Below are 12,789 nucleotides of genomic sequence, written 5' to 3'. Positions count from 1 at the left end.
TCAATTGGATCCTCAGAGATCATCACAACCTTATGACCCGAGACTTTATAGTGTCAAATACTTTCATTATATTGCATTTTGATATGGCTATTACAATGAGAACGAGTTAACCCTCTAAGTGGGAATCTGAGAAAATTGTACATCAACACTGTTAGTGGTACAGCATTAAAAATAGATTGCGGGGTTGCCGAGAAAGTTGGCTGGGACTGCATAGTAAAATAAATTTAAAAAAAAGAAGCTTTTGATACTAATGCACACAAAAGACCGATGAAAAATTTTGAACAGTATCGCATTAATGACAAGTCACTGCTATAAATAAGAGGATGGTTGAGCGAGAGAAGACAGAGAGTGGTTGTCATTGGACAATATTTAATGAATCAATACGATTAGTGGACTTCCCCAGGGTTTAGTACTGCGCCGATTGTTGTATTCTATATTTATTAATGACATCGATAAAGGTATATCATGTTTAATATCTAAGTTCGCAGGTGATACTAATGTTAGTCGTTTATGACATAAATCAGGGAATGTTACTGCAACAAGGGCGCCTCCGTAGCCAGGTGGGAAGGAGCAGCAGTGCGTTGCACATGCTTCTCGATTAGACTGGGGTTCGAGCCCGTCACCACCAAATATGGAGGATATGGAAAGGTCAGTGAATGACCACCGCATATTCTCGGAGCAATATGGCCTTAGCTGCTAATTACTCCTAAAAACCAATAACAACAACAACAACTGCAACAAGATCTAGAAAAATTACACACATGGATCGAGAAGTGGCAAGTTTAACATTGACAAACGCAGGGCACTCACATGGATAGCAGTAATCCCAGATTAAGGTATCAACTATGTGGTACTATATTCATTTAGCTTAGAGAAGATGCGTAGATTTCCTGTCATGAGCAACTTATTACAAGGGGGTGAAACACCTTGATGGTGCAACTAAGGTGTGAATACCTTATAAATCTCGAGATGGTGAAAGGTGGCCATTAACATGGTTCGCCACCATAAAAATCCAGTACTCGATACACATGAATTTTTTTATGTTAGTGAGGGAAGGAGTGGACCAAATTTCATGTCTTATCGCCCATTTGGCACATATTGGGAGGTCAGGCCTTCACCTATATCGGTGTGATGCAAGACCTGGCACTAATACAGTTGATCTATATGTCTATGTTCCTTCTTCAAGTTGCTTAAAGATATTTGAATTGACTTGGTCAAATTTATGGATTGACCAATTTTTTGGACAAAAAGGTCCAGTTATTCTATTAGCGCAGTGGTATTCCGCTAGCGTCAGATTTGTCACCGTTTTGGATGAAATGCATCTAAGTATTGTAATCAGGATGTGTAGACAAAAAAGGGTTCAAAGCGCAGCAAAAAATATGGCAGAATGGGCACAGTGGCGTAACTATGCCAATATGGCAGAATGGGCACAGTGGCATAACTATGCCAGTGCAGTGCATTGGGGCCCATGACCAAAAGGGGCCCCAATACTCTCCCTCCGGCCAAAAACAGAAAAAAAAATAATTGAGTAAAATGTACGCTTTTTAGTTGTTTATGATAAAATTTACTGTCTACGAACAATAATTTTTTTTAACATTTTTTTTTTTCATAGCTGCTGCTTACAGGGAAATTGTTAAAGATTTTTTATTTTTACCAAAACAAATATTTTCAGGGGGCCTAAACTTTGCACTGAGGCCCACTTTTTCTAGTTACGACACTAAATGGACACCACCTTGTGGGGCAACTCCTCTGTAGATGGTGCTATTCGATTGGAAGGTCTTGGTTCAACCCTCAAATTGCTCTTTTTGAGAATGGAAACGAGGATTTTTGATAAGCCTCCCTGTATTCTAAAATCTTTTCGCGTATTGTCATCAAGGCATTAATTGAGACATTCCCATAAGCAGCTTTAATGTCTAAAAAAATTACATCAATATGGAGTTCAGAGACGTCTAGATCAGAAATAGGTTGTCTATTTAAATTTGTCACAGTCGATCTCTTTGGAATCAGAGTGTGTAAATACATAGGCAATTCTGAATAATCTGTAACTCTAAGAAATTAAAATCAAATTACGCTTCAAGCAGGTTTAACGCGGTAATCTTCTCACCATTTTCTAGTTTCGTGATATACCTGCACACCATACCGCTAAAACAGGGTGGCCAACCATCCCGATATGGCCGGGATTGTTCCAATTAGAACTTCAAATCTTGTTTCCCGATACCATCATTTGTCCCGATAAGAGTGGAAAAAACTGTTAATTTATTGATTTTATGTATTTTTAATTTAATTTAATTAATCCACATTCATTAAATTAATTACTTAGTTACAGCAACATTAAATTCATTACTTCAACAATTTCAGAGAAATTCTTAAAGGTAAACATAAGAAAGGCACCTGGGGTGGATGGAATCTATCCAGTTATATTAAAGGAGGCAGCAAAGGAAGTAAGCAAACCTTTAGCCATAATTATGAGAACTTCCTTGGACTCAGGGGATGTGCAATCTAACGGATGTGTTAAAAATTAATTCTAACAACAAGAGAAAAATGAGAATTGAGCAATCTTTTTCTCTTTGTGCTTTTTAATTATATTGTCACTGCGTAATAAAGAAAAGAAAATGAGTGTTGATAAAAAATGGGTGCAATTTTTCTCAAAATTTCCGCAGGCAAATAATTTGTCCCAAATTGTAAGCTGGGACAATTGCTGGCATATTATTATTATTATTATTATTAGCTAAATGGTGCAAGGAAGCCTGAGGCTTATGCTGCACCAGCCAAAATAAATTCCCCAAGTGACCCTGAGAGAGAGAGAGAGAGAGAGAGAGAGAGAGAGAGAGAGAGAGAGAGAGTAGAGAAGTAGAAAGGAATCAACAAGAAAGAGAAAAATGATGATATACCCAGCTCAAGACCCTGGGTGTGCCAAGCCCATACTCCCCAGATGTGAGCCCCTGGGGTTATGTCTGAGAGAATGTCATAAACATTCTCTCAGATATGCCAGACAAGCTGTACTTGCTACCTGGGAGTTTAAAACGTTGATGGGACTGATATTCTGCTACACTCAAGTCAAGTGGACCCAATATCAGCGATGTCCAGTAGGTCTGTGACAGCCAAATCCTCTGCTTGAACCTTCATGATGGTAGGACTGTTAATAATCCTGGGTATAACCTCCATGCGCACAGTGGGTGACCACCCAGCTGTGAACCAACGTAAGCAGGGTTCGAGGTGTGGCGCCCATACCATATGGAGGAATGCCGCCCCCTCTGTGTAACCAGACAATACTAGATGGTAGATAATTCTCATCAACCGGTGCAATATCACCACTTTGCTTATTGGAAGCTGAATTGGTGGAACCCATGTTTAGTCTCCAGAGCCAAGTTCCGCTCAAACCTTCCTCAAAAGACATCATGCAGTATGTTGAGGTTATGGATATCAGAGCGAGATCCAAACTTCCTTACATTTCGAGGGTACAGCTCTAAAACGGGGTTCGCAGGCAGCCTCTAGTTAGTACACCATACCGAACCTATTGGTAACTCTTTAAGAGGCTTCCGGATCAGCTAGTATGCAATCTTGCTACTTCTACTCTGCCAGATAGTGACCGGAGAGAGTCCGAGTTGTGTGTATGCGAGGGGCATTGTCGAGGCCACCTTATGTAAAGAATCTGGGTATATTTTTACCGTGTGCACGCCATATCCAAAAATATCATAAATATATCATTACTGAAGTAATGATATTTGTGGATATAGCGTATACACGGTACACACGCGTATCTCTCCCCTTTTCTTACTGTTCAATAAACCATGAATTGTCAAACTAATAGAGTAAGCTTATCTGCGAAAAGATCTTAACCTCCCATACATTTCCTAGTCCAATTCATAAATATACGTGGTGTCAATTCTAATCTCAACAATGCCCATTTCCACTTGTCTGCCAAATCGCATGTACTTTTTCTGACAGAATCTCAGTTATCGGTTGATTCAACTACTGCTCATCTGAGTTGCCCAAATTATTCGCTGTATGATTCCTCAGAGGTGGTACTTGTGCATATGTCCATTCCGATATTCCCTGTTACAGACGGTAATTTGGAACCTCCTCTTTTCGACCTTCTCTGGCTTAAATTCTCTATACCTCATTCTGTCAAATTCATCTGTTGTCTCTACCGTTCTCCCAACTTCAGCAATCACTTGGAAGTCTTTAACTTCCTCTCTTTGCGACTTGACTTTCTCCAGTCCAACTTTCCTAACAGTGAGGTAATTTTCCTTGGTAATTTTAATGATCACAACTCCAGTTGGCTTCCGTTTTCTAGTCACACAGACCCAGTTGGTCGAGATGCTGAGGCTTTTGCAATTACTAATGACCTCGCACAGATTATTCATGTACCTCTCAGAATACCGGACAATCCTCACCAAACTGCCAACATAAAATTGATCTTTTTCTCACAATCAACCCTTCTAAGTATACGGTCGAAGTGAGTAGTCCTTTAGGCCCAACAGATGAAAATTTAGTGATTGTCTCTTCTCCAATGGAGAAGAGACAATCACTCATAGCTAATATCTCATAGCTATTCCCAACATCATGTTGTTTGGCATTACAAGAATGCAAAATGGGATAACCTGCGAGATTTCTTTTCTTCTTATGGAGGAGGGCACATTGAATTGCCCCATAGAAACACCGCTAGTTGTCCCCTGGTTAAAGTCCACAATGAGAAAACCGTCATATTAGGGTTACCCGACAACAAACTTATCTACTCATATGTCTATAAATTGCGTGTGTTCTCTGTTCGAATTTCCTCTTTTGTTGGACGAAAAACCCTAGTTTCCTCGTCGATCTCAGACATGACTTGCTATTCATGCCTGAGATCGACTAATTCAGAAAGTGAAAAAAGCCCATAGATGTTTTTCACTTTACTGACGAGATTCGAACGCGGATCTTTTCCACTGTGTGTGTGTGGAGGGGGGGGGGGAAATGTTGTGATTATAATCATTGTGCTACCTTCGCGGACTTCGTCCGCGATGGTAGCACTATGGTTATAATCACAATGGACATGTTATTATTATTATTAGCCATAGGGTGCAAGGAAGCCTGAAGCTTATGCTGCACCAGCAAAAAAAATTCCCGAGTTACCCTGAGAGAGAGAGAGAGAGAGAGAGAGAGTCAAAAGTAGAAAGGAATCATCAAGAAAGAGAAGAATGATGATATACAGCTCAGAACCCTGGGTGTGCCAAGCCGATACTCACCAGGTGTGAGTCCCTGGGTTTGTAAATATTTTAAACATCTGTATAGTGCACAAATATTTCAGTTAAATATCCCAGTCCTGCTCTTTCGGATGCCACAACACTCCTCATGCACTATGGAAGCCGAAACAAAAGGTCCCTCCCCCCCGAAGTGACCCACGCAAACGCAAGTAAATAATATAATAGGATCTTACGTAGGGTGGCTCCAGGACGTTACTTCAACTCCGCCTTGGTGTACTGTGTGTTGAAGAACTCTGTAAAACATCCAGAAATATGGGTAATGTTATTTATGTCTGTGAAGTATAAGTATTATTATGTTGTTTCTGGCTACTCGGTCAACAGGAAGGTACGATCACCTAGAAAGCCTGCCCAGTGTTCGTCTACATCACGAGAAGGTTGGTCACAACTAAGCATGCATTGTAGCCGACCTTGATTATCACGTACCACATAATGTTTGGGAGTAAGGCGCAACCCGTGGTTCATATACCAAAGCGATCACCAGAAAAGGTGCTTCCTAACGACCATTCTTAACCTCAGGTGTAGATAGCAAGGTTTCCCCCCAGAAACTGGGGTTTTTCGTGCACCAAAACAGACAAATCGTCCATAGCAACACATGCAATTAACAGACATAAGACACACAGCACGGCAGATAAATTTAATTATTCGGATGGCCTAAAAATAATAGTTTGGTTTTAAAATAGTTTTTAATACTATATTAATATATTTTGTATTAATATATTTAATACAAAACCGTCCTCCCTACCGATGTAGGGAGGACGGTTTTGTTACCGTCCTCCCTACATCGGGTGGAAAAGACCCGGGTTCGAATCCAGTCAACGACGCGAAGAACTTTAATGGATAATTTTCACTCCGTGGCTGAGTTAGTCGGTTTCAGGCGTAGATAGCAAGGTTTTTCCCCCAAGAAAGCGCGGGTTTTTTTGCCCAGCAAGGCAGGTAAATCGACCTGAGAACACATGCAATTTACAGACACAAATATGGATTTATATATTGAATTACGGATATCCCTAATATAATATATATATATATATATATATTTTTTTTTTTTTTTTTTTTTTTTGTAATACTAAGAAAGTCCTGGGTTGGTTCTATCCCTCGATGACTACTTCGTATCTTAATTTCAAGGTTCATTGAGTGACAGGCTCTGTAAATTTGGACTGGAAACAGATCCGACGTGTTTCTATGGTGATATTGAAGACTACAGACATGTCCTACTTACTTGCCCACTCTACGAGAACCTTAGACGTGAATTAGTTAATTATACCAGACCAATATGGGAGGACAATCTATATATTTTGATCCAAGATGCCAAACTTTTCGGCATTTTGTTCTCAGACAAAGAGAAGACTCACCTTCTTCAATAGTGTAAATAGGTGATTGTATATATGTGACAATCTTTGTGAAAATAAGACCAAATATTTTTGGGGCCATATTAGTATTTAACTAATTCAAGTTGCTTAGTTGTTAATTGTATATATGTAAATTGCAATGCTTATTCTTCATCTCTTGTGAGGAGTGATGATAGCAGTCTTAAGATTTATGTTTAGATCTCCAGGTTGTCTAAGATTTAGACTTATCTGGTGACTTAAGCTTAGTCTATATACGTAATTTTTTCCCCCCTCAGGTTGGGCAACCTCAGAAATTTTGTCCATTGGTATTACACTCCCTCCAATGGACAACCTGTTTGTGTAGAAAGCACTAGATAGCATTACCTGGCCAATATATGCGTGCCTAGGGACGAGTACCGGTTAAAAGATGACCAAGTGTCGTTTTCCATCAAGCCATAGGTAGTCATATTGTTTTCAGCAATTTTTAAAGATGGAGTTTGGCTAACGCCTAGGAGCCACCAAAAACGTGTTATACATATTTACATACATATTGCCTTTCATAGTTGGTAAGTGAAGCTTTATAATTGGAACGAGTTTGTTACACAAAGTCAGATGATTGTAAATAGAAAGTGTTTGTATCTATGTAAATAAATGTAATACTACCACCATAGTCATTCTCAGGCGTAGATAGCAAGGTTCCCCTTCAGAATCTGGAGTTTTTCGTCCAGCAAAACAGACAAATCGATCATAGAACATACGCAATTAACAGACATAAGATACACAGCATGGCGTATGAATTTAAATATTCGGGTGGCCTAATATAATAGTTTGTTTTTTGTAATATTACCACAGTCTACGCCGGTAGCACAGTGGTATTGTCACTGCCCTCCCCACACTGGGTGGAAAAGGCCAGGATTCGGATCTCGTTGATGATGCGAGGAACTTTAATGGGCTCTTTTCACTCCGTGGCTGAGTTAGTCGGTCTCGGGCGTATATAACATGGTTTTTCCCTCAGAAACTGGGATTTTTTGTCCGGCAAATAGACCAGAGAACACACGTAATTTACAGACATAAATACGGGTATATGTAAGAAATTACAGGATGAACCTAATATAATAGGTTTTTTTTTTTTTTTTTATATGAAAACATCTTTGGCGGCACCTACTACATTAGGCCTGACGTAGCCCAGTGGTCAGGAGCGAGAATGCATAGCACGCGTTCCTTGAGTGAACCGGGTTTCAAGCCCGTGGCAGTACACGCCTTCGCGGACGACTTGACATTGACGGTAGAGGCGGACTCCAGGGCCCAATTGGAGACGCTGGCAAATCAGGCACTGCAGCGGCTGCAGCAATGGGCATCAAAGAACCAGCTGAAAATATCGTCAGACAAGACCTCATCGATCCTGCTAAAGGGGACTCTGCAACTACGACGACCCCCGCAAATTAAAATCAACAATGTAACAATCAAATTTGTGAGCCAACTGAAGTATCTGGGCGTTATCCTAGATAAAAACATGACGTTCCAGCCGCATCTGAAATACATCAGAAGAAAAATCAGAGGATACTCTGGACTGGTAACCAGAATCACAAGGAAAGATTGGGGACTCAAGAAAAAAGCACTGATGCTTTACTATAAAACAACCTTCCTGCCTGCAATCACCTATGCAGCAGCGGTTTGGTATCCAAAAACGACACTGGTAGTCAACAAAAGAACACTAGAAATGACCCAAAGGACCATACTGCTATCAACAACGCGCGCCTGCAGCACGGTAAGTACCCCAGCATTGCAGGTACTTGCTGGAGCGCTCCCTCTGGACCTGGAGGCAGTTCAGGCCGGGCTACTGTTTTTGCTGGCCAGGGGAGTGGCCGCTACCCACCAAGGATACACGACTGACCCGGCGGGCAACCTAAAACACGAAAAAAATAGGCTACAGACCCACCTCCTAGATCTTTGGCAGAGAAGATGGACAGAGACTACAAAAGGCGAAGTAACAAAAAGATTTCTACCAGACCTCCAGAAAATATACCCAAAGCAGCCACCGTGGTACTTCCCAGGGTACCATATGACAACACTATTAACCGGACACGGACCCTACAAGGAGAAGCTGTTTGGCTTCCGACTTGTTGAGGACCCCAACTGCATATGTGGAGAAAGTGAAAGCTGGAGCCACATAGTCTATGATTGTCAACACTATGAAGACCTCAGAGGGCTACTAATAACAAGGTTAAGATACTTCCCAAAAGGACTGGAGCACCACTTCCTGGACACTGAGGATGAATATAGGGCACTCTCCCAGTATGCGCAAGACTTATTCACCAGGAGAAAAACACTAATAGCTATCTACAGCAACGTACACAGAGATTGACAAAAATCGGCGCCAAATGTGACAAAAAAACTGAAACCTTGCAGAGGACCAGTACTTGGAAAAGAAGAGTGCTGATCACACGGAAGAGAAAAGCAAGGACGGGGGAATGCAGCACAGACAGTAGAGAACAGACTAAACGCAGCACAGTTGCAAACAGCTTGATGGCGATCTGAAGAGGACACCCTCGCCCTCTTCACCTATTATTCCCACTTCCTTGGGGGGAGGGGACATTTTTTGTTCCTTCTCCTCCACCCCCAAACTTCTACTCTGGTGGGGCATGGGCATGCCCCACTGAAAACTGGGGCTATCTACTCTATTGGCCCCATATTTCTGTCTTTTCCCCCCAATCTTCGGTCTCCCTCCCCTCTCTACCTTCATCATAGCGAAAGCCCCACACGTCAAAAACTAAATATGATAAAATTACCTTACGCCCAAACTCGGCCTAGCAAACCAAAGCGACATTACCCCAGCGCAGATTTTTTATTTACTTATATATTTATTTTTATTATTTTTTTTTTTTATTTATTTTTTTTATTTTTTTTATTTTTTTTTTTTTATTTTTTTTTTTTTTATTTATTTTTTTTATTTTTTTTATTTTTTTTTTTTATTTTATTTTTTTTTTATTTATTTTTTTTTTTTTAAGGTCCTAGCCGCCGAAATCCCAGGAAATTAAGCGGCAGGACCTGCCAGAGTGAATCTACAGCTACTGGGTTCCTGGTCTGCCTCCACGGGGCGTAAGTGGGACAACGTTGGGCCTCAATAGGGGTCCAACGGCTAAATGACCAGATGAACAACGGTACAGAACACAACACATGAACAATTCCCACACACTTTTAAATCTCTGGCATTTCCCAGTGAACTGGTTCACCACAATGAAAGCAACGCGGAGATGGGGGAAACCCCTGGTGCCGTAAGACAACAACACACACTTACACTTACACTTACACTAGCCCGTGACTACTAAATACGATAAATATTTGTATTGACGATTTATTGTAAACTCTACTGACTTGGTTGTTGTGCTGGAGTATAAACAGAAAATTTATTTACATTTTTGAACCGAAGCAAAACCAATTGGTAAAGAAAATTTCTTACGAAAATTACGCAATGTACATCACTTCTTAAATAGCACAAACGATGCTAACTCAGTCACTAACGTTGATCCGGTAGAGTAAGTAGTGGGCAGTAATATTATGCAAGAATAAAAACTTCAAAGCCACCAAAAAAGCCTCTTGTGTCAACAAAAGAACGAGTTCAATCATAGAGAGAAAAAAAATGCAGTGATTAATGAAATCTGCTTCTCAAGACTTTAATCAACATCAACCTTCTAAATAGCGTAATTAATGTAGCGGGTGTGAGCATAAAAGGTTATATCGTTCATAACTTCGGTTCTAGCTGTTAGATTTTAATAGCTGTTCAATGAAACCGGTGGTTTCATTGAACAGCTATTAAAATGGTTATGGTTATGATGTCATGACTATGGTTATGATGTCATGACTATTCTACAAATGGGTTTCGCTAACAATTGAATTATAAAAATACCAAATGTAATTTAAGTTAACAACATTACAAGCGTATTTCGAAGATGGATAAAACTCCAGCTGAGCGAAATTATGGTATGTAAATGATGTAAAATTGTGTACTCCAGAAAGTTATCCGTTACTTTTCTTAGAATTTCAATCTGCAGACGTAACGAATATGAAGACCCAGCCCTTTAACCCCGTTCAAGCCAAGAATGTTTTCACATAAAATAAAACATCCTTCGTGCGTACAGAGTACACAAGCTTTTTTTTTTTTTTTTTTTTTTTGTAATATTACCACTCTTCAATCAGTCAATCCCTCCCTCACTCGACAATCATCCCTTCGAAATCCATCAGATCACGTCCCTTGCCTATGCAGTAGCACATTTATATCACACGTGAATATGAAATTTAGATGGCAATTTTTAATATGTGAAAAATGAGAGAATTAACTAATATTTTAATAATACAATAAGATAATTAGGTTAATTGTTTAGCATTTTTAACAAATATAAATTAAAGTTGCATACAGCAAACAACTTTATTTTTTATATCTCTGGCATGACACGGAAGACAACAAAAATGCATTTGAAATTGCGCCTTGAGTTTGCTTGTTGCACTGACTTACTCGATGGAGATTTCAAAATATATAACTATCAACTCAAGCCATGGATTTAAACGGCTATCACAGATATCCAGCTACTGACCTCTGACAGTGTTTACATTTAAATATTATATTAAAAATTATGAAATAATTTACATATTTGCATAAAAAGTTCGACGTATATCAATAAATAAAGGGGATGGAGAAAATATGCCATTTAATTCTGGATAGGGAAGCTTAAAAGACAAAAAAAAAAAAAAAAAAAAAAAAAAAAATGGTGGGTTTGAAAAAGAATAAACACTTTTATTATATATTCAGAATGTAATCTCTTTAGCGCTTTTGTTTCGATTTTATAGGTTAATAGGTGTAATATATAAATAGGCTGCACAGTTAGTATAGAATGACCTACATATATGTAAGCCAGCTGTGAATAATCAGTCACTTCCTGCGAATATGCAGTGATGGCCAAAAGGGCGGTGGTTGGCGGGATGTCGACATATGTTAGAGGATCGCAATGGCCTTGTTCTGCGTTAAAAAGGTAGCATATGTCCGGGGCCAGGATGGCATTTTAATGAGTGTGTTTCCAAAGTAGGAAAATCCATTGAAAAGATCGAGAGCACCCAAGTGGAGATTCTTGTTGTAGTAGGGTTTGGGAACAGAAGCGGCTAAGGCCATATTGCTCAGTGTATATTGTCTGTAAATGGTATCTATTCTGAGGTCTATTTTCTGTTTGCTGGGCGAAAAAAGAGTTTCGCGGAGTTAAAACCATGCTACCCTCGCCTCAGATCAACTAACTCACCACATAATTAACAGCGAGCAGGATCATTTGTACATTATGATTGATAATTCTTGAGAATAATCTCTTGGAGAGCATTCTCGTTCTCAGAAAATATTTTCGGTTAAATTTATTGTGTCGAGAAAGATATGTTAAAAATTTACTACAGGAAACCTGCCTTTACAGATACATACACTGCTTGACAAAATTAACAGAACAAAAATTTTTCATGAAATTTGTTGTGAACAGTGTCACCGAAGGCGAATATTTGAACAATAAGCATCCTGCCTGCAAATAATGAGTATTCAATAGATATCGATCAGCACATTATAAATTATTCATGATTATAAAATTACGGGTTGTGATCATATCACTTCATTCCCGATTTTTGCTTGCCCAGTGGAATAGCCGCATCTTCAGTACTCAGGATGGCAAGTTATAGTCATTTAAATGATTCTTTGCGATGGCAGGAGACGAACGTTGGCTTTATGTGTCACGCAGTGTAGTCTGGGCACTATGGAAACCGTTTTAGCATTAGCATTTGTTGAGGCATATGATGCAAGAAAGCAAGCTTATATAGCATCGGCCAAAAAAGAAAAAAAAAAAACTCCCCATTTCACACATCCGGTCACTCCAACAAAATGTGTCTAGTTCAGCCTTAAATTTATTTAAGGCTATCAACTTCCATGGAAGTCTGTTCCAGCAATCAATTACCCGCTGCTTAAAGGCAAATTTCCACGCATTTTTCTATAACTGTCTTTCCTCCATTTGAATCTATGCTCCCTCAGGTTCTTAATTTGCGCAAGCGGAAGTATCCCATCAGCGTTCAGTCTGCTCAAACTATTCAAGGCCTTGTACACCTCAATCAGATCGCCTCGCAGGTGCCTAGTCTCCAGATGCTGCAACTTGCAAAACTAAAGCCTCTCTTGCTTAGAACACCGCTTTGTTCCTCTC

Source organism: Mastigoproctus giganteus, chromosome 10 (genome assembly GCF_048544385.1).
Source record: "Mastigoproctus giganteus isolate SK-2022 chromosome 10, ASM4854438v1, whole genome shotgun sequence".
NCBI lineage: Eukaryota > Metazoa > Arthropoda > Arachnida > Uropygi > Thelyphonidae > Mastigoproctus > Mastigoproctus giganteus.
Note: the sequence above shows the minus strand (reverse complement) of the source record.